Source organism: Triticum urartu, chromosome 5A (genome assembly GCF_056163025.1).
Source record: "Triticum urartu cultivar PI428250 chromosome 5A, HENAU_Tu73, whole genome shotgun sequence".
NCBI classification, from domain to species: Eukaryota; Viridiplantae; Streptophyta; class Magnoliopsida; order Poales; family Poaceae; genus Triticum; species Triticum urartu.
Window position 1 is genome coordinate 619,608,051 of NC_141877.1, and position 22,562 is coordinate 619,630,612.

A 22,562-nucleotide genomic window follows, 5' to 3' on the forward strand; every position below is an offset into this window, starting at 1 on the left:
TGGGCCCAGAGATACCTCTCCGTTTACACGGAGTGACAAATCCCAGTCTCGATTCGTGCCAACCCAACAGACACTTTCGGAGATACCTGTAGTGTACCTTTATAGCCACCCAGTTACGGTGTGACGTTTGGCACACCCAAAGCACTCCTACGGTATCCGGGAGTTGCACAATCTCATGGTCTAAGGAAATGATACTTGACATTAGAAAAGCTTTAGCATACGAACTACATGATCTTGTGCTAGGCTTAGGATTGGGTCTTTGTCCATCACATCATTCTCCTAATGATGTGATCCCGTTATCAATGACATCCAATGTCCATGGTCAGGAAACCGTAACCATCTATTGATCAACGAGCTAGTCAACTAGAGGCTTACTAGGGACATGGTGTTGTCTATGTATCCACACATGTATCTGAGTTTCCTATCAATACAATTCTAGCATGGATAATAAACGATTATCATGAACAAGGAAATATAATAACAACCAATTTATTATTGCCTCTAGGGCATATTTCCAACAGTCTCCCACTTGCACTAGAGTCAATAATCCAGTTCACATTGCTATGTGACTAACACTCAAGGTCACATCCCCATGTGACTAACACCCAAAGAGTTTACTAGAGTCAATAATCTAGTTCACATTACCATGTGATTAACACTCGATGAGTTCTGGGTTTGATCATGTTATGCTTGTGAGAGATGTTATAGTCAACGGGTCTGAATCTTTCAGATCCGTATGTACTTCGCAAATTTCTATGTCATCTTGTAGATGCAACTACTACGCTACATTTGGAGCTATTCCAAATAACTGTTCTACTATACGAATCCAGTTTACTACTCAGAATAATCTGGATTAGTGTCAAAGTTTGCATCGGCGTAACCCTTTACGACGAACTCTTTTACCACCTCCATAATCGAGAAAATTCCTTAGTCCACTAGTTACTAAGGATAACTTTGACCGCTGTCTTGTGATCCATTCTTGGATCACTCTTGTACCCCTTGACTGACTCATGGCAAGGCACATTTCAGGTGTGGTACACAGCATAGCATACTGTAGGGCCTATGTCTTAAGCATAGGGGACGACCTTCGTCCTTTCTCTCTAGTCTGCCGTGGTCGAGCTTTAAGTCTTAACTTCATACCTTACAACTCAGGCAAGAACTCCTTCTTTGACTGGTCCATCTTGAACACCTTCAAGATCATGTCAAGGTATGTGCTCATTTGAAAGTACCATTAAGAATTTTGATCTATCCTTATAGATCTTGATGCTCAATGTTCAAGTAGCTTAATCCAGGCTTTCCATTGAAAAATACTTTCCAAATAACCCTATATGCTTTCCAGAAATTCTACGTCATTTCCGATCAACAATATGTTAACAACATATACTCATCAGAAATTCTATAGTGCTCCCACTCACTTCTTTGGAAATACAAGTTTCTCATAAACTTTGTATACACCCAAAACTTTGATCATCTTATCAAAGCATACATTCCAACTCCGAGATGCTTACTCCAGTCCTTAGAAGGATAGCTGGAGCTTTGCATACTTATTAGCATCTTTCAGGATTGACAAAACCTTCCGGTTGTATCACATACAACCTTTCCTCAAGAAAATCGTCGAGGAAACACTGTTTTGACATCCTATCTGCAAGATTTCATAAATAATGCAGTAATCGCTAATATAATTCCAACAGACTCTTAGCATCGCTACGAGTGAGAAAGTCTCATCGTAGTCAACTCCTTGAACTTGTCGGAAAACATCTTAACGACAAGTCGAGCTTTCTTAATGGTGATACTTACCATCATTGTCCGTCTTCCTTTCAAAATCCATATGTACCTAACAGCCTTACGACCATCAAGTAGTTCTTCCAAAGTCTACACTTTGTTTTCATATATGGATCCTCTCTCGGATTATATGGCCTCAAGCCATTTTGGAATCCAGGCCCACCATCGCTTCTCCATAGCTCGTAGGTTCATTGTTGTCTAGCAACATGATTTCCAAGACAGGATTACGTACCACTCTGAAGTAGCACGCATCCTTGTCATCCCACGAGGTTTGGTAGTGACTTGATCTGAAGTTTCATGATCACTATCATAAGCTTCCACTTCAATTGGTGTAGGTGCCACAGGAACAACTCTTTGTGCCCTGCTATACACTAGTTGAAGTGACGGTTCAATAACCTCATCAAGTCTCCACCATCCTCCCACTCAATTCTTTCGAGAGAAACTTTTCCTCGAGAAAGGACCCGATTCCAGAAACAATCCCTTATTGCTTTTGGATCTGAGACAGGAGGTATACCCAACTGTTTTGGGTGCCCTATGAAGATGCATTTATCCGCTTTGGGTTCGAGCTTATCAGCCTGAAACTTTTTCACATAAGCGTCGCAGCCCCAAACTTTTTAAGAAATGACAGCTTAGGTTTCCCTAAACCATAGTTCATACGGTGTCATCTCATCGGAATTACGTGGTGCCCCTTTTCAAAGTGAATGTGGTTGTCTCTAATGCCTAACCCATAAACTATTATGGTAATTCGATAAGAGACATCATGGTATGCATCATATCCAATAGGGTGCGGTTATGATGTTCGGACACACCATCACACTATGGTGTTCCAGGCTGTATTAGTTGTGAAACAATTTCCACAATGTCTTAATTCTGTGCCAAACTCGTAATTCAGATATTCATCTCTATGATCATATCATAGATCTTTTATCCTCTTGTCACGACGATCTTTCAACTTCACCCTGAAATTACTTGAACCTTTCAATAATTCAGACTCGTGATTCATCAAGTAAATATACTCAACAACTACTCAAATCATCTGTGAAGTAAGAACATAACGATATCCACTACACGCCTCAGCACTCATTGGACTGCACACACATCAAAATGTATTACTTCCAACAAGTTGCTTTCTAGTTCCATTTTATTGAAAACGAGGCTTTCAGTCATCTTGCCCATGTGGTATGATTTGCATGTCTCAAGTGATTCAAAATCAAGTGAGTCCAAACGATCCATCTGTATAGAGTTTCTTCATGCATATCTACCAACAAACATGGTTCACATGTCTCAATCCTTTCAAAAATGAGTGAGTCCAAAGATCCATCAACATGGAGCTTCTTCATGCGTTTTATACCGATATGACTTAAGTGGCAGTGCCACAAGTAGGTGGTACTATCATTACTATCTTATATCTTTTGGCATGAACATGTGTATCACTATGATCGAGATTCAATGAACCATTCATTTTAGGTGCAAGACCAGAAGGTATTATTCAAATAAACAGAGTAACCGTTATTCTCCTTAAATGAATAACCGTATTGCGATAGACATAATCCAATCATGTCTATGCTCAACGCAAACACCAATCTCGATGGTAGAGGGAGCGTGCGATGCTTGATCATATCAACATTGGAAACACTTCCAACACATATCGTCAGCTCACCTTTAGCTAGGTTCCGTTTATTTCGTAGCTTTTATTTCGAGTTACTAACACTTAGCAACCGAACCGGTATCTAATACCCTGGTGCTACTAGGAGTACTAGTAAAGTACATATCAACACAATGTATATCCAATATACTTCTATCGACCTTGCCAGCCTTCTCATCTACCAAGTATCTAGGGTAATTCTGCTCCAGTGGCTGTTCCCCTTATTACAGAAGCACTTAGTCTCGGGTTTGGGTTTAACCTTGGGTTTCTTCACTAGAGCAGCAGCTGAATTGCCGTTTCATGAAGTATCCCTTTTTGCCCTTGCCCTTCTTGAAACTAGTGGTTTCACCAACCATCAACAATTGATGCTCCTTCTTGATTTCTACTTTTGTGGTGTCAAACATCACGAATATCTCAAGGATCATCATATATGTCCCTGATATATCATAGTTCATCACGAAGCTCTAGCAGCTTGGTGGTAATGACTTTGGAGAAACATCACTATCTCATCTGGAAGATCAACTCCCACTCGATTCAAATGATTGTTGTACTCAGACAATCTGAGCACAAGCTCAACAATTGAGCTTTTCTCCCTTAGTTTGCAGGCTAAGAAAATCGTCGGAGGTCTTATACCTCTTGACGTGGGCACGAGCCTGAAATCCCAATTTCAGCCCTCGAAACACCTCATATGTTTCGCGAAGTTTCAAAACGTCTTCGGTGCCTCAACTCTAAGCCGTTTAACTGAACTATCACGTAGTTATCAAAATGTGTATGTCAGATGTTCGCAAAATCCATAGACAATGTTCGAGGTTCAGCACACTGAGCGGTGCATTAAGGACATAAGCCTTCTATGAAGCAATGAGGACAAACCTCAGTTTACGGACCTAGTCCGCATAATTACTACTATCAACTTTCAACTAAATTTTCTCTAGGAACATAACTAAACAGTAGAACTGAAGCGCGAGCTACGACATAATTTGCGAAGACCTTTTGACTATGTTCGGGATAATTAAGTTCATCTTATGAACTCCCACTCAGATAGACATCCCTCTAGTCATCTAAGTGATTTCATGATCCGAGTTAACTAGGCCGTGTCCGATCATCACATGAGACGGACTAGTCAACATCGGTGAACATCTTTATGTTGATCGTATCTACCATACGACTCATGCTCGATCTTTCGGTCTCTTGTGTTCCGAGGCCATGTCTGTGCTTGCTAGGCTCGTCAAGTCAACCTAAGTGTTTTGCATGTGTTCCGAGGCCATGTCTGTACATGCTAGGCTCGTCAACACCCGTTGTATTCGAACGTAAGAATCTATCACACCCGATCATCACGTGGTGCTTCGAAACGACGAACTTTCGCAACGGTGCACAGTTAGGGGGAACACCTTCTTGAAATTTTAGTGAGGGATCATCTTATTTACTACCGTCGTTCTAAGCAAATAAGATGTATAAACATGATAAACATCACATGCAATCAAATAGTGACATGATATGGCCAATATCATATTGCTCCTTTTGATCTTCATCTTCGGGGCTCCATGATCATCATCGTCACCGGCATGACACCATGATCTCCATTATCATGATCTCCATCATCGTGTCTCCATGAAGTTGCCTCGCCAACTGTTACTTCTACTACTATAGCTAACGGTTAGCAATAAAGTAAAGTAATTACATGACGTTTATGTTGACACGCAGGTCATAAATAAATTAAGACAACTCCTATGGCTCCTGCCGGTTGTCATACTCATCGACATGCAAGTCGTGATTCCTATTACAAGAACATGATCATCTCATACATCACATATATCATTCATCACATCCTTTGGCCATATCACATCACATAGCATACCCTGCAAAAACAAGTTAGACGTCCTCTAATTGTTGTTTGCATGTCTTACGTGACTGCTATGGGTTTCTAGCAAGAACGTTTCTTACCTACGCAAAAACCACAACGTGATATGCCAATTGCTATTTACCCTTCATAAGGACCCTTTTCATCGAATCCGATCCGACTAAAGTGGGAGAGACAGACACCCGCTAGCCACCTTATGCAACTAGTGCATGTCAGTCGGTGGAACCAGTCTCACGTAAGAGTACGTGTAAGGTCGGTCCGGGCCGCTTCATCCCACAATGCCACCGAATCAAGATTGGACTAGTAACGGTAAGCATATTGAACAAAATCAACGCCCACAACTACTTTGTGTTCTACTCGTGCATAGAAACTACGCATAGACCTAGCTCATGATGCCACTGTTGGGTAACGTAGCATAAATTCAAAATTTTCCTACGTGTCACCAAGATCTATCTATGGAGTCATCTAGCAACGAGGGAGGAGTGGATCTACATACCCTTGTAGATCGCGCGGGGAAGCGTTCAAGAGAACGGGGTTGATGGAGTCGTACTCGTCGTGATCCAAATCACCGATGATCCTAGCGCCGAACGGACGGCACCTCCGCGTTCAACACACGTACGGAGTAGCGACGTCTCCTCCTTCTTGATCCAGCAAGGGGGGAGGAGAGGTTGATGGAGATCCAGCACGACGGCGTGGTCCAACAGGGCTTCGCCAAGCGCCGCGGGAGGAGGGAGATGTGTCATGGGAGGGAGAGGGAGGCGCCAGGGCTTAGGTTTTGCTGCCCTCCCTTCCCCCACTATATATAGGGCCAAGGGAGAGGGGGGGGGGGCGCAGCCTTGGCCCTTCCTCCAAGGAAGGGTGCGGCCAAGAGAGGAGTCCATCCTCCCCAAGGCACCTAGGAGGTGCCTTCCCCCTTTAGGACTCTTCCTTTCCCCTCTTCTCTTGGCGCATGGGCCTCTTGGGGCTGGTGCCCTTGGCCCATATAGGCCAAGGCGCACCCCCTACAGCCCATGTGGCCCCCGGGGCAGGTGGCCCCACCCGGTGGACCCCCGGGACCCTTCCGGTGGTCCCGGTACAATACCGCTGACCCCGAAACTTGTCCCGATGGCCGAAATAGCACTTCCTATATATAATTCTTTACCTCCGGACCATTCCGGAACTCCTCGTGACGTCCAGGATCTCATCCGGGACTCCGAACAACTTTCGGGTTACCGCATACTAATATCTCTATAACCCTATCATCACCGAACCTTAAGTGTGTAGACCCTACGGGTTCGGGAGACATGCAGACATGACCGAGATGACTCTCCGGTCAATAACCAACAGCGGGATCTGGATACCCATGTTGGCTCCCACATGTTCCACGATGATCTCATCGGATGAACCACGATGTCAAGGACTTAATCAATCCCGTATACAGTTCCCTTCGTCTAGCGGTACGATACTTGCCCGAGATTCGATCGTCGGTATCCCGATACCTTGTTCAATCTCGTTACCAGCAAGTCTCTTTACTCGTTTCGTAACACATCATCTCGTGATCAACTCCTTGATCACATTGTGCATATTATGATGATGTCCTACCGAGTGGGCCCAGAGATACCTCTCCATTTACACGGAGTGACAAATCCCAGTCTCGATTCGTGCCAACCCAACAGACACTTTCGGAGATACCTGTAGTGTACCTTTATAGCCACCCAGTTACGTTGTGACGTTTGGCACACCCAAAGCACTCCTACGGTATCCGGGAGTTGCACAATCTCATGGTCTAAGGAAATGATACTTGACATTAGAAAAGCTTTAGCATACGAACTACATGATCTTGTGCTAGGCTTAGGATTGGGTCTTTGTCCATCACATCATTCTCCTAATGATGTGATCCCGTTATCAATGACAACCAATGTCCATGGTCAGGAAACCGTAACCATCTATTGATCAACGAGCTAGTCAACTAGAGGCTTACTAGGGACATGGTGTTGTCTATGTATCCACACATGTATCTGAGTTTCCTATCAATACAATTCTAGCATGGATAATAAACGATTATCATGAACAAGGAAATATAATAACAACCAATTTATTATTGCCTCTAGGGCATATTTCCAACAGCGCCTGTGTGGCGGGCGCTACACAAAAGGGCCAGGGCCGTGAAATAGTTTCACGAGCAGTTCATTCTGTGAATTGATTTTGTCCCGAGGTCAAAATTGTCAAATTTGCCGTTGCAGGACAGGGCACAGATCGCCAAGTCAGACACTATAGTTGGATGGCGAGGATAGAAGGGTGTCCCGACACCCGTGACCTGAAAATCCTGCCTCCAAGGATGGGTCCTGGATACCGGACCAGTTCTCCCTCGACCTCCACCTCGTCGAGCCGCCGGAGCTCTCCACCTTGTCCGTGCGTGCCAAGACCGAGGCGCAGGAGCTCGGCGTCGCGTGCCTCCTCGAGTCCGTCATGGAGAACTTCCTCGTCATGATTCTGGTGTTCGGCGACAGGTACTGGCTCGTCTATGACGCCGCCAAGAACTCGCTCTCGCTGCTCCCTGCCACCATGGACTCCTTCGCCGGCTGCGACTTCGCGTCCAGAATTGGCAAGTCCTTCTTCTTCCTGAGGTGTTGCCGTGGAGGGGCATTCTCTTTCGGTGGTCAAGCCATGACCCTGGCAAGAAGTGGACGAAGCAGGAGGCGCGCTTCAACCAGCATATCCTGCTGCCGTGCAAACACACCAAGCGGCTGGCGTATGAAGCAGACGTGGCCTTCACTTTCAAAGGGAAGGTTTTCTGGGCCGACCTCCTGCTTGGCGCCATCGTCTGTGACATGCTATCCGCCGGCGCCGGCAAAGACGGCGACCACGTGCAATTGGACTTCATCCATCTTCCCGAGCAGTGCCAAGGCCGTGACTTCTCGCACGCTTACCCCAAGGACCGCCGGACCATGGGCCCAGTGGGGGACTCCATAAAGCTCATCTCCATGGTCACCACCAACGGTGAAACCCCCCGCGACAACACGCCCCCCGCCGACGTGGTGCTGCGGAGCTGGACCTTGTCACCGGATCTCCGCTCGTGGACCAGGGACGGCGACATGGAGCTGCCCTTGCCGCTGCTCTGGGAGTCCGAGGCCTACAAGCGGGAGAGGTTGCCGGAAGCGTGTTGGAAACGGTCTTATACCGGTCGTATTATAATCTAACTTTGTATTGTTGGTCTTATATATATACGAGATATGTGGAGGCTATGCCCCACGTAACCCTAAAACCAAACTTGGTAACAGCGCCTCTTTTCTCATCGCGCCGTTGCCCCTCCTCGCAGCCGTGCTGATCGCCCGATCTCTTCTCGAGTCGCCACCTGATCTCGCGAAACTCCTGATCGATGGCGTCTGGGTCATCTTCCGCAGCGATGTAACTAGCCATTATCGGCCCCGTGGTGACGCCCCGGCCACGATGGCGCCAGTCCCGTCCATCGCGCCCTCCCTTGGCGTACGACTGGATCGCGACAACTTCCCGCTATGGCGCACCCTCACCGTGACGCATCTCTCTGGTGCCTCTCTCCATGGCAACCTCGACGGCTCTGTCGCTGCCCCACCCACAACCATCTCCTAGGGGGCGGGTGATGCCGCCACCACTGTGGCAAATCCTGAGTATGCAACATGGTGGATGCGGGACCAGAAGGTCCTCGGGATGCTCCTCTCCTCCATGACGGAGGACATTGCATCTCAGCTGATTAGCTGCAAGTCCGCTGCTGCTGCGTGGACCTCCATCCATGCCATGTTCAGCGCGCAGAACTGTAAGTGCATCTAGTGCCACCCCTAGTTGGTTTTGGAGTATTGACGACAAACCTAGTTGAGGGACTAATGTGTTTGTGAGAATTGCAGGATAACACAAGTAGAAGTCCCTCATTGATTCGGTTTTCCTACCAGAGATGACCCCTAAAAATATATGAAGACATTGAAGTCAAAGGTGGTATGTGAAGATATTCACATTGAAGACTATGACAAGAGAAGACATCGCATGAAGCCTATGGAGCTCGAAGACTCAGATCTTTCGTAGTTCTTTTTCTTCTTTATTGAGTCATAGGAACCACCGTACTGTTAAGTGGGGTCCAAGAGAACCAGTCAGAATGACTGAAGTGATGCTTAACCAAAACCTATGTCTTCAAGTGAAGACTATGAGAGCGAATCTTGTCCAGAGTCGGACAAGTCAGCTTTGCTTGTAGCCCAAGTAAAGTTGCCGTGTGTGCTTGAAATCCGACCGTTGGAACACGTGTCAGTTCCTTAGTGACCCAGGGTCATTTCGGACAAATCAGGTCGGGTTGCCTAGTGGCTATAAATAGCCCACCCCCTACAACCATAAACGGTTGGCTGCTCAGAGTTAAAGTACGGCTTTTGTCGTGTGAGAGCAACCCACCTCGAAGCCTTTGAGAGAGAATTCCTTGCGAGGATAAAGCCCTAACCACCCAGAGCCAAAGAGTGTTAGGCATCACTTAAGTCTTCCTGTCTGTGTGATCTGAAGACTTATTACACTTGAGGACTATGAATCCTCCAGCCGGTTAGGTGTCACGTTCTGAGCATCCAAGAGTCATTGTGGATCGCCGGTGAACGAAGTCTGTGAAGGTTTGGGAGTCTACCTTGAAGACTTACCAGAGTGATTGGGCGAGGTCTGTGTGACCTTAGCTCAAGGGGAATACGGTGAGGACTGGGTGTCCTGAGCTGCGTGTTCAGGACTGGGTGTCCAGGACTGTGTGTCCTCAGGTTTAAATACCTAGCCGCCCTAACCAGACGTACAGTTGTCACAACAACTGGAACTGGTCCAACAAATCATTGTCTTCAACGAGTCACTGGTTTCATCCTTCCCTTCCCTTTACTTACTGTTGGTCCTTGTGAAGTCATCGTATGATTGCACTATCTTTTGTCTTCACTGAGTGACTGCATGTTCTGATTGGCTTCTTAATATCTTCCTACCTGATCCTTACTACCTAGCTGCTATTAGTCATTGTGCTTTCACTTCATTGAATACTTGACTATGGTTTGCCTAGTGTAGTCTACCTTCCGCTGCATGGTAATAGGTTTATTTCTATTGTTTGTCTTCGAAACTTCCACGTTTTGAAGACTTTCATAAAAATCACCTATTCACCTCCCCCCCTCTAGTCGATATAACACACTTTCAATTGTTATCAGAGCAAGGTACTCCCTTGTTCTGTGTGATTCGGTTTAACCACCTGGAGTTTTAGCTATGTCGACTGCAGGGATAATTAAAGTCTCCGCTGCGTGCCCTGTCTTTGATGGAACTGAATATCCCTACTGGAAGAATAAGATGCGCATGCATCTTGAAGCCATTGACGTCGACCTATGGTATGTCGTCAAGAACGGCGTTCCCAAGGCTGGAGAAGGTGTCACTGCTGCTGACGTCAAGAAGTTTGTTCAACTGGACTCTACTGCCAAGAATATCATCTGTGGTCATCTGACCAAAGGACAGTATGGCCGCGTGAGTGCTTTGGAAACATCTAAGCTAGTCTGGGACTGGCTCTCCAAGGTCAACGAAGGCGTCTCAACCCAGAGAGATCAGAGAATCAGTGTCCTTCGCAACCTCTTCAACCGCTTCAAGAGAAATGACAACGAGAATGTCCAGCTCACGTTTGATCGACTCACTGACATCACAAATGAGCTTCAAGCTCTCGGTGCCACTGAGATCACCAAGCATGAAGTCGTCAAGACACTCCTGAGATCACTTGACAGCTCGTTTAACACCCTAGCCCTGATGATTCAAGAACGTCCGGACTTCAAGACAGTCGATCCGTCTGACATACTTGAGAGGCTCAACACACACGAGTTTCAGCTTTCTGAGAAAAGAGACATCTACGGTCCCAATTATGGGCGAACTCGTGCCTTGAAGGCAAAAGCTGTCTCCACATCTGAAGAAGAATCTGACAGCAGTTCTGATGATCCTGAAGACATTGGAAAGGAGCTTGCTATGCTTGTGACGAAGTTCCAAAAATTCACCAAGAAGAAAGGCTTCAGAAAGTCTTCACGATCAAGCTCAAGGAATGATGAAGCTTCTGCTCATGACTACAAGAAAAGATCATGCCACAAGTGCAAGAAACCTGGCCACTACATCTTTGAGTGTCCGCAGTGGGACAATGAGAACAACAAGAAGAAGAAGAGCAAGGAGTATGACTCCGACGACAAGAAGAAGAAGAAATACTCAAAGTCTTCTTCCAAGTCTTCCTCCAAGTCTTCATCACACAAGAAGAGCTCATCTGGCAAGGCACGTGCGTTTGTTGGCAAGGAAATGGATTCATAGGAGGAGTCCGCTTCTGAGGAGGCGGAGGTGGAGTCTGAGGAGGAGTTCGATTCTGGCATTGCGAGTCTGGCTACAGCATACGTTGCCAAGTCCATCTTCAACACTGAAGACAATGACTCCATCACCGACACCGATGCAAATGACAAGGACTACTCTGCTCCTACCTACTGCTTCATGGCACGCGGTGCCAAGGTAAACACACGCACTACTCACTATCAAACATCTAGTGACGATGACTCTGATTGTGGTTCCAAACCCAGCTACAAAACACTCGCTAAAATTGCAACTGAACAACAGAAAACCATGGAACACATTCAAAAACTGTTAGACAAAAGCGATGATCTGTTAGACGCTGAAATGACTCGATCTCAGTCCTTAATTGAAGACATAAAAAATCTTCACGTTAAGTATGAGGAACTTGAAAGTCGTCATGAAACACTCTCAACAGCTCATGAAAGGCTTTCCTATGATTATCTTCAAAGGAAGCAAGATCTTGAGAAATTGAGAGCGGCTCATGAAGATCTTCAAAAAGAAAATGAGTCGCTTCGCGCCGAACAGATCAGTTCAGCTCAGGAAGGATTTGAACCACCATGTCTTAAATGCATTGAGCGTGATAATGCTACTTCTGTTGCTGAATGTTCTACTGCTGTTACTGTTGCAATATCTTCAACTGTTGATGTGGGAACTAACCCCTCTGCTGAGGATACCACTGCTATTGCTGATGAGAATGCTAGGTTGAAGACATTGCTTGAAACAGGGATGTACAAAAGTCTCAAAGGGCATCAGACACTATGTGATGTCCTCAAAAGGCAGATCCTGAACCGAAACCCTAGGAAAGAGGGTGTTGGGTTCGAAAGGAAAATGAATGCTGATGGCTCTTACTGGAAACCTGAGCAGTACCCCAAAACCACATGGGTTGCTGCAAAGGAACCTTTAGCAGATCCATCCACTCTATCTGGCTTCACTTGTGCTAACCCCATTGTTATTGATGAATCCTTTAATGCAAACTACAAACTGTTTAAGAATCAGAATGGTGAAGTGTTTGCCAGGTATATTGGTACTAACTGCAGGAATGGACTGTCTATGAAGAAGATCTGGGTGCCGAAAAGGTGTTTGGAGAATCTTCCTGTGAATGTCATCATGACACCACAGGTGAAGAAGACAAACCCCAGACCACAGTCTTCATACGGTCCAAAGGCTTCATACAGACAGATGATTCACCTGAGTCGCACTAACGCAAATGTTTTGCAGGGAAGCCATACTCAGGCCTATGAATATGAGCGCGGTTCATCAAACCGCCATGTTCATAAGACCAAGAACTATTCTGCTTATTCTTATGAGTACTATTGTTCACCTGCAAGACTTTTTGCTAGGGCTCCAAAGCCAAAGTTCTCAGATGCTGCACTTAGACTTATGCTTCTAAGCCACCCTTGAAGATGTGGGTGGCTATGAAAGCTTAACTCTCTTTTGCAGGGACGGGTCTCCAGCAGAAAACCAAAATCGTCTGACACTATTGCTGGGGACCTTAAACATCTTGTAGGGCGCAAGATCAAATGCCCAAATGGTCTTATTATGTACTTCATTCCTGAATCACTTGCTACTCGCCCTATCAGTCCAAATCTTGATCTAAGCTTTCATAACCCACTGGTTCATCAAATGTTTTTGCTTCACAATTCTCTTCGTGAAGCCTATCCCCCTAACTGCACTGTAGGGTATGACACCAGCTGCTTCAGAATGGATTATTGATAGTGGGTGTACCAATCACATGACTGGCAAGAGAAGCCTTCTTATGGACTCAACCTTACGTCCATCCGACAAGAGTCACATCACATTTGCTGACACTGGTAAAAGTAAGGTATTGGGTCTAGGTAGAGTTGCAATCTCAAAGGATCAACACATGGATAAAGTGATGCTTGTTGAATCCCTTGGTTTCAACTTAATGTCTGTCTCAATGCTTTGTGATTTAAACATGATCGTGATGTTTGGAAAATATCGTTGCCTTGTTCTAATGGAATCTGACAAGTCTCTAGTGTTTGAAGGGTATCGGAAAGATGATTTGTACGTGGTAGATTTCTCAGCAGGACCACAGCTTGCCGTATGTCTTCTAGCAAAAGCTTCAGAATGCTGGCTCTGGCATCGGAGGCTAGGGCATGCTGGCATGAGCAACCTCCACACCCTTGCAAAGAAGAAGCATGTCATAGGCATCGAGGGCGTCAAGTTCAATAAAGATCACTTATGCGGTGCCTGTGAAGCAGGAAAGATGACGAGGGCCAAGCACCCCTCGAAGACAATCATGACAACAACTCGCCCCTTCGAACTGCTCCACATGGATCTCTTCGGTCCCACTCATTACTTAACTCTTACTACTGCTGCTTATCTCTATGGCTTTGTCATTGTTGATGATTATTCTAGATATACTTCGGTGCACATAATCCTCTACAAGACTGAAGTGCAGGATGTCTTCAGACGCTTCACCAATCGAGCAATGAACAACTATGGCGGCAAGATAAAGCACATGAGAAGTGACAATGGCACTGAATTCAAGAACACTGGCCTTGGTACATATCTTGATACTTTGGGCATCACACATGAATTCTCAGCTCCGTACATGCCACAGCAGAATGGCGTCATCGAACGCAAGAACAGAACACTCATTGAGATGGCCCGAACGATGCTAGATGAATACAAGACTCAAGAAAATTCTGGCCTGAAGCCATTGATACTGCATGCCATACAATCAACCGTGTTTATCTTCACAAGCTTCTGAACAAGACATCTTATGAGCTCCTTACTGGCAAGAAGCCAAATGTCAGTTACTTCAGAGTATTTGGCGCCAGGTGCTGGATCAAGGATCCACATCACACTTCAAAATTTGCACCAAAAGCACATGAGGGTTTTATGCTTGGATATGGAAAGGATCCGCACTCCTACAGAGTCTTCAATCTCTTTCATTATAAAGTGGTTGAAATAGTGGATGTGCGGTTCGATGAGACTAACGGTTCACAAAGAGAGCACCTGCCAAATGTGCTAGATGAAGTTCCATCCAGTGAATCAATCAAACTTATGGGAACTGGAGAAATCATACCCTCGGAAGCTCAACCTGAAGAGGAACTTATCATCTCCGCACCCGATCAACCTGAAGACAATGCTCAGCCTGAAGATAATCCTTCTAACAATGACAATGATCAGCAAGAGCAAAATCTTCGCCCTGTACATCCTCGTGTTGCCAATGAAGTGCAGATTAAGAGAATAATTGATAGCATCAATGCACCGGTCCGCTCACTCGTTCAAGGGCAACACAGCTAGCAAATTTCTGTGGGCACTTCGCATTCGTCTCAATAACAGAACCCAAGAAAGTTGAAGAAGCCTTCATGGAACCTGAATGGATTCAAGTTATGCAAGAAGAGCTTTCAACAGTTTGAGCTGAATAATGTATGGGAACTGGTTAAGCGTCCTGATCCTCGGAAGCACAATATAATAGGCACCAAATGGATATACCGCAACAAGCAAGATGAGCATGGTCAAGTTGTCAGAAACAAAGCTCGTCTCGTTGCTCAAGGATATACTCAAGTTGAAGGGATTGACTTCGATGAAACATTTGCTCATGTGGCTCGACTTGAAGCCATACGCATACTGCTGGCCTATGCAAATCATCATAACATACTTCTATATCAAATGGATGTGAAGAGCGCTTTTCTCAATGGCAAGATTGAAGAAGAAGTGTATGTCGCACAACCGCCTGGCTTTGAAGATCCAAAGCATCCTGACATGGTATACAAACTCAACAAGGCACTGTATGGCCTCAAATAAGCCCCTCGGGCTTGGTATGACACACTCAAATACTTCCTGAAGAGCAAAGGCTTCACACCTGGTTCCCTCGACCCCACTCTCTTCACGAAGACATATGATGGGGAACTATTTGGGTGCCAAATATATGTGGATGACATTATCTTCGGCTGCACCAATCAGAAATACAGTGAAGAGTTTGGATATATGATGCAAGAGCAATATCAGATGTCCATGATGGGAGAGCTGAAGTTCTTACTCGGTCTTCAAATACGATAGCAACGCAACGACATCTTCATATCTCAAGAGAAGTATCTCAAAGATTGCCTGAAGAAGTTCGGTATGCAAGACTGCAAAGGCTTCACGACGCCAATGCCAGCCAAACATCATCTGGGTCCTGACGACAATGGTAAAGAGTTCGATCAAAAGGTATACCGCTCCATGATTGGTTCTTTACTTTATCTATGTGCATCTAGGCCAGATATTATGCTTAGTGTTTGCATGTGTGCTCGATTCCAAGCGGCACCAAAGGAATCGCATCACTTAGCTGTGAAGCGAATTCTTCGATATTTGGCTTACACCCCAACTCTAGGATTATGGTATCCAAAGGGCTCCAAGTTTGATCTAGTTGGATTCTCGGGTGCTGATTATGCTGGTGACAAGGTTGATCGCAAGTCTACATTAGGCACATGTCATTTTCTGGGACGATCACTTGTATGTTGGTCTTCAAAGAAGCAGAACTGTGTATCTCTCTCCACTGCTGAATCTGAATACATTGCTGCTGGATCTTGCTGCGCTCAGCTTCTGTGGATGAAGCAAACACTCAAAGACTATGGCATTCATCTGAAGCAAGTGCCACTCTACTGCGACAACGAAAGCGCCATCAAGATTGCCAACAACCCAGTTCAGCACTCGAAGACAAAGCACATTGAGATTCGTCATCACTTTCTCAGAGATCATGTTGTGAAGGAAGATATTGATATCATACACGTCAACACTAAAGAGCAATTGGCAGATATCTTCACCAAGCACTTGGATGAGAAGAGATTTTGCAAGTTACGGTGTGAGCTAAATATTTTGGAATCCTCAAATGTCCTGTGATCAGGCACACATCCTAACACTTATGCATATTGATGACTTAGATGTGCAACACACGAAGTAAAGTATATCTTCAATCAATGAAGACATGCATTCTAAGTGTGAATACATTAATGAGGAATTTGACTTCGGAGCGCCACGATAATTGTGCGCCGTGTCTGGGTCTAATACTTCCTATACGGTGGGTAACGCCACCACTAAATGTTCTGTTTAAAGTGTTTCACTCATGGCGTTATATTTGCTATGTCTTCACATTTGGTTTGGCTTCAATCTCAACATGTCTTCATGATTATCTTCACTATGTTAATTATATATATATACTAGTGTTCTGTCCTCTACAGCATTCACTTATAGCTATGTCTTCTTGTTGAATCTTTTGAACTAAGTGAATGTGATCGGACCCTAACCTCTCTATGCTTTCTATCTCAAACTCTATCTCTCCAAATCATATGCATTCTTTTGAACCTGTCAAATGTCTTCTCTGCGTCCTTGTCAGTAGAAGATACAGAGACAAACATTAAGTCCACTTTCAATGCAAATTCCTTCACCTGAAACCCGGAGAAGTGGGAACGACCACCCGACAATCCAGGCGTGCGTGGGACATCGAACAACCTCTGATATGCTGCATGATGACCACGTGTTCCTCAGATGTGAATCGCCAGGGGCACCTGTGTAATAACACTGAGCCGCCCCTGTCCCTATAAATACGCGCCACACCACAATCATTATCTGTTCTTTCACTCTCGCACGAACCCTAGCGCCACCGCTAGCCCTCGACGACGCCGGCGACGAAGCGCCTAGCTGCCGCAACCTCTCTGACGCCGTCTTCACGCCGACCGCGGACATCGTCTTCTCCGCCGTCGCCGTAGGTGTCCTCCGTCGCCAAGTTAGGGCACGAACGATCGGACTGCTCGGCCTCCTCTTCCACTCCGTCTAGCAGTTCTTCATGTGGTAAATAAAACTTCCTTTTTACGGCCCCTTTGATCCTATAGATTTGTCACTTTCTACCACAAGTGGTTTTTGTTCACACATTTTGGATCCACTTCATACTGCATCTCATAATATGCCTAGTATATTCACTTATGCTTCACAAAGTAGTTAGATTCCTCACTTGTACTGATCCGTGGATTCGTACAAATCTGGAACCAACTCCTTATCTATGAGTGAATGTCTTCGCACGATGAGGTCAATGTCTTCTAAACTGATTTATCTTCAAAATCTTCTAAGAATGCATATGACCTCTTCCCCTTCCCTCGCACCTTAATGCTGTCACAGGTACATGTCTGTGGGAGAATCCCTTAGTTCTCATAGTCTGCATTCATTTGCAGAATTCTTATAGTATCACATAAATTCTCTCGAAGCCAGTTCCTGTTTGTCCAGCAAGCGAAAGCCTTTGAAGCCTTTGAACGTATTGAAGCCATTCAGCTTAAAGTTCATGGCTGCAGAGAAATCAGCAAGGAAGGGTGGCAGGAAGTGTCAAGGAGAAACATCAAGAGATCTGCCCGATGACCTCTCAGAGCTATACAAGACAGATCCTGAAGAGGATTACAATCAGCGCAAGACTCGAATCCAATGGATTCGACGATATTGGGCAGAACAGTGGTTCAAGTACAAATTTGTGACAAAGGAATATGCTGAAAAGAATGCCATCAAGCGACCATGGGAAGATATCCTCTACAAAAATCTTCAACCCAGGTCCAGAAGCCATTGTACAAGGCTTCTATCCCTGCATGGTCCGTGGACCACAGCCTGCGGATGCTGACCCGTCGTCACTGCTATGGTGTCGTGACGACAATCTGTTCAAGCGCAACTTCCAGTTTGCCCAGAACTCAGCGAAGCAGAACAAGAAGTCTTTGAGATTAGACTTCAACCCTGGTCCCTCTGCTCCCCGTGCCGATGGAACTCGCGAAGCTGAACCCAATCTTCTTGGGCCCTTCTACAACTTGGAAGGTCTCATCACTCATATCGTGGTTCAAGGGACAGCCGTGAATGAGCCTGCAGACGACGCTGAATCAGATGAAGCGCCTGCAGCACCGAAGCCAAAGAAACTGAAGCAGCCTAAAGCTTCAAAGCCTGCCTCTGCACCAAAGATCTCACAGGCGAAGCCACTGGCTACTGCACCTCCTGAAGACAGTGTGCAGTCTGAAGATTTGTCATGCATCTCCAAGCCCCAGAAAGTCAAGATGCCTCTTCCACACACACCGGCCAAGAACTGACAGCTGCTGCTATTCTGCGCAACGATGCCATCGATCTATCCAGTGATGAAGATCTTGCAGATGACGCTCTTGAGAAACCGATCAAGAGCAAAGAAGAAGCAGAAATCTTCAATGATCTGCCTCTCTTTGACGTGACAATCATCCACAACTTCATTGATGAGTGGTTTGACACGCCCAACCTCAGCTTCGAAGATCTGCAACTTCCAATTGGCCTCAGTGTTGCCTTCCATGGCGCCATTGCTTCAGAGCTAACTCTAGCTCAGCGCATCGTTGAACTGAAGCAAAAGATTGACTTTGAGAAAGCTCAGTTCAAGAAGCATATGGCCAAGCTCAGCGTGCAAGAGGTGAAAAACTTCAAGATTATGCTGCACGAGCTCAAAGAAGCCTTTCTCAAGAAACGTGCAGAAGCTCAGGGTTCTCGTGAGCGCATGAAGAGCCTGGCTGACAAATGTGTGCAAGGCTACAACGAGGCTGAGAAGCGCAAGGCCCTTGGGCGTCCGGGCATTGATCCCAGGATGGCTGCTAAGCAGCAGAAGAAGCCCACTATGGCCGAACCCAACGCACCAAGGCAGGAAGTAGATCCCATTGTCTTCCCAACTAGCATGACTGGATCGAAGCCAAAGGCCAGGTCAACCGCTTCAGAACTGAAGAAGACGAGGACTGCTGAGGCTGAAGCCAGAAAGAGGAAACATTCTGAAGCCTCTGATGTTGCTCCCTCCAAGAAGAAGCGGAAGACCAAGAAGGAACAGGCTGCTCCCACAGAGCCCTTAATTGTTGAACCCATCTCCATGGTTTGCCCTGACGCTGAACATCAAGAGCGCCAACTGACTGTCCATGAGCCTCCTTCCACAGAGGCTCATGAAGCTGAAGACTTTCCAGCAGCTGATCCCACCGCTGCTGAAGACATTGGTCACCATGACCATGTTGAAGATGATGCACTTCTTCCTCAGATCGAGCACCAACAGGTATCATCGCCTGTGCTTATGCACATCGAACTCATCAGCATTGGTCGTCCTCTGACGCCAATTGCTTAGGATGCATCATGGGCTGATCACCCACAAGCACAAGAGGAAGATGACTTTGAGGCCCAGCCAACTCCAACTCCACAGGCATCGCCAGCATTACGCAGGCTTCGCAAAGGACCAAGGCCTCCAGTCTCCGCGTCTGAAGCTAAAGCTGCTGAAGACATTCCGGCTGCATCAGCCGATGAAGAAGAAACCCCAAGAGTTTCTACACCCCCGTCTCACCAAGAAGCTGTTCTCGAGGAGAATGTGACTGTGACCGACCCTCCAGCTCATCAAGTGGAGGTTGAGAATCTTGAGGCTGCCACCACCAAAACAAATGAAGCCACTGACGCTGTCATGGTTGACGAATGTGTGGAGCCTACACCAACCCAAGAACCAGAAGTCAGTGAAGCCAATGATGCTACTGCTTCTGTTCCTGCGCCTGCTGCTGGTCCTCAGTTTGACTATCATATTGAGCATAAGCCTCAGGTACAGAAGCCAATTCCAAGGTTGCCCAGGTTTCCAGGTCCTACATCAGCACCTGGATCCTTCAATGTCAACGGCTTCAAAGCAGACAACACTTTCTTCAATAGCTCCAAGAACCCCTACTCAAGGGAAAGAATATCTTCTGATCGGTTCTGGAGCTATCCGCAGCGAAGCTATTACTCCTGCATTCTGTACAATCAAGGTCGCATCTTCCCACATAAGCGTCTTGACACCGAAGCAATAGCTGGTCTGCCCTGTCTAGAAGAAGCTCTGGATTGCTTCAAAGAGGTTGGATTGTTGCCATTTGTCACCGACCAAGAGCACTGGAATGAAGAGTTGCTGCTCCAATTCTATGCCACACTTCACATCCGTGGGTACAACAGAGATCCGAAGACTTGGCTCCTGGAGTGGATGACAGGAAATGTTCATCATGAAGCCAAAGCCTTTGATATCATTGAGCTCACTGGTCTGCCCACTCCTGGCGATCTCTACGAACCTGGCTGTCAGCTTCACAGTGAAGCTATGGAGAGCATCTTTCAGAAGCCTGAACCAAACATGAGTCAGATGCTCAGTATGATGAAGCCCTTGCCACAAGATGCTGCATATCCTAAGGAGTTCTTTGTTGAAGACCTTGAGTATCTGCCAAGGACTATTTATCACATCATAAGGCGAACTCTCTGGCCCATCAAAGGACATTCTCCACATGCCAAGCTGGAAGGTGCAATGAAGACTTTGGTCTTCTATATTCTTCATGGCAAATGCTTCAATGCACAGGACTTCTTCATCCGCTAACTTGCTGCATCAGGCTCTGATCTTTTTGGCTTGAAGTTCTACGCTCCATGGATAATGCGGCTGATTAAACTCCACTCCGCTATCTCATATCAGCCATCTGCTCGCAATCATCGGATCTTTCTACCTGATGTGGATATGTCCGTTGAAGCCATTTATCCTGAGCCTGCCAAGGAGCCTCTTAGTCTTCAGAATGCGGAGCATCAAAGTTTCTCTCAGAACATTGAAGGAGTTGAAGCAGTCACTCGTGTTTATCCTCTGGCTGGAACTACACGTGCACCTCATCGTGCCCTTACTGAAGCCACCGAAAGCACTATTGCCCAACGACCCAAGAAGCGATCTCGTGTTCTTAATGACCGAGAGCTTCTGGTGGCTCTTCATCAGAAACAGGATAGGCATCATGACTGGCTGAAGCGTCAAATGCAAAGCCTCTTGGTGGATGTTAACCGCATTCGCAATCTTGCCACCAAGAATGCCTTTGTTGCCCATGAAACCTCTCGATGCACATGGAAAGGGCTGACGCTTATGTGCTCTGAAGATGATCTTCACGAGGATGGCTTCTCTGAATGCTTCAAGTTTGACTCCACACCTCCTCGAAGGGCAGTGCTGCGACGAACTCCATCTCTTGAAGACTCTGAGTTCTCTTCCTCTACGGCAACTGTGAATGCCAGAGTGATCGAGGACGAAGACGATGCTACTTCACCGCCCCCTCCTTCAGCACGCTTCGACACTGCTCCAAGTTCTTCTGCACCGCCGAACACCACCGACGACCCTGCTGCTTCACCTACTCTTCATGGGAACGAGTAGATGCTCTATGTCTTCAAACCTTTTTGGTCCTTACTGACAAAAGAGGGAGAAGCATATGAGTTTGATAGTCTTCAAGCGGGTCCATATGGGCGGTTGCTTTATATTTTGCCTAGTGTTTACAACTCTCATTTTGATACATTTGGTTCTTTGAGTTGTAACACCTAAACTCGATGGTCGCCTGCTACTTATTTGCTACTTTATGATGTGATGATAAATTCCGCATGTGCGACGATAAATTCTGCACTTAGATCATTTTGCAGACGTCCATTTTCCATTATGCATGTCATTATCTTCACATACCTTCACATGCATAATGAATTGTCATCATAAGTTGAAGAGGATCTCCACGAGTACAACCTGTCATGTGCATTTGCATTCCAAAAGCAAATTACTTATATGCACATCTTCAGGGGGAGCCCTTGCAACTTATAAAGACAATTCCTTATCCTTTACAATTTCACATATTATATTCCCGTTGAAAACTTCAACTAGTTTGTCACCAATCACCAAAAAGGGGGAGATTGTAAGTGCATCTAGTGCCACCCCTAGTTGGTTTTGGAGTATTGACGACAAACCTAGTTGAGGGACTAATGTGTTTGTGAGAATTGCAGGATAACACAGGTAGAAGTCCCTCATCGATTCGGTTTTCCTACCAGAGATGACCCCTAAAAATATATGAAGACATTGAAGTCAAAGGTGGTATGTGAAGATATTCACATTGAAGACTATGACAAGAGAAGACATCGCATGAAGCCTATGGAGCTCGAAGACTCAGATCTTTCGTAGTTCTTTTTCTTCTTTATTGA

The 22,562-nt window shown here is 46.0% G+C and overlaps 1 pseudogene; it reads left to right on the top strand.

The window, feature by feature from the left end:
• The window catches only part of LOC125554703 (uncharacterized), a 38,994-nt pseudogene that overhangs the window by 10,846 nt on the left and 5,586 nt on the right, over positions 1-22,562 (top strand).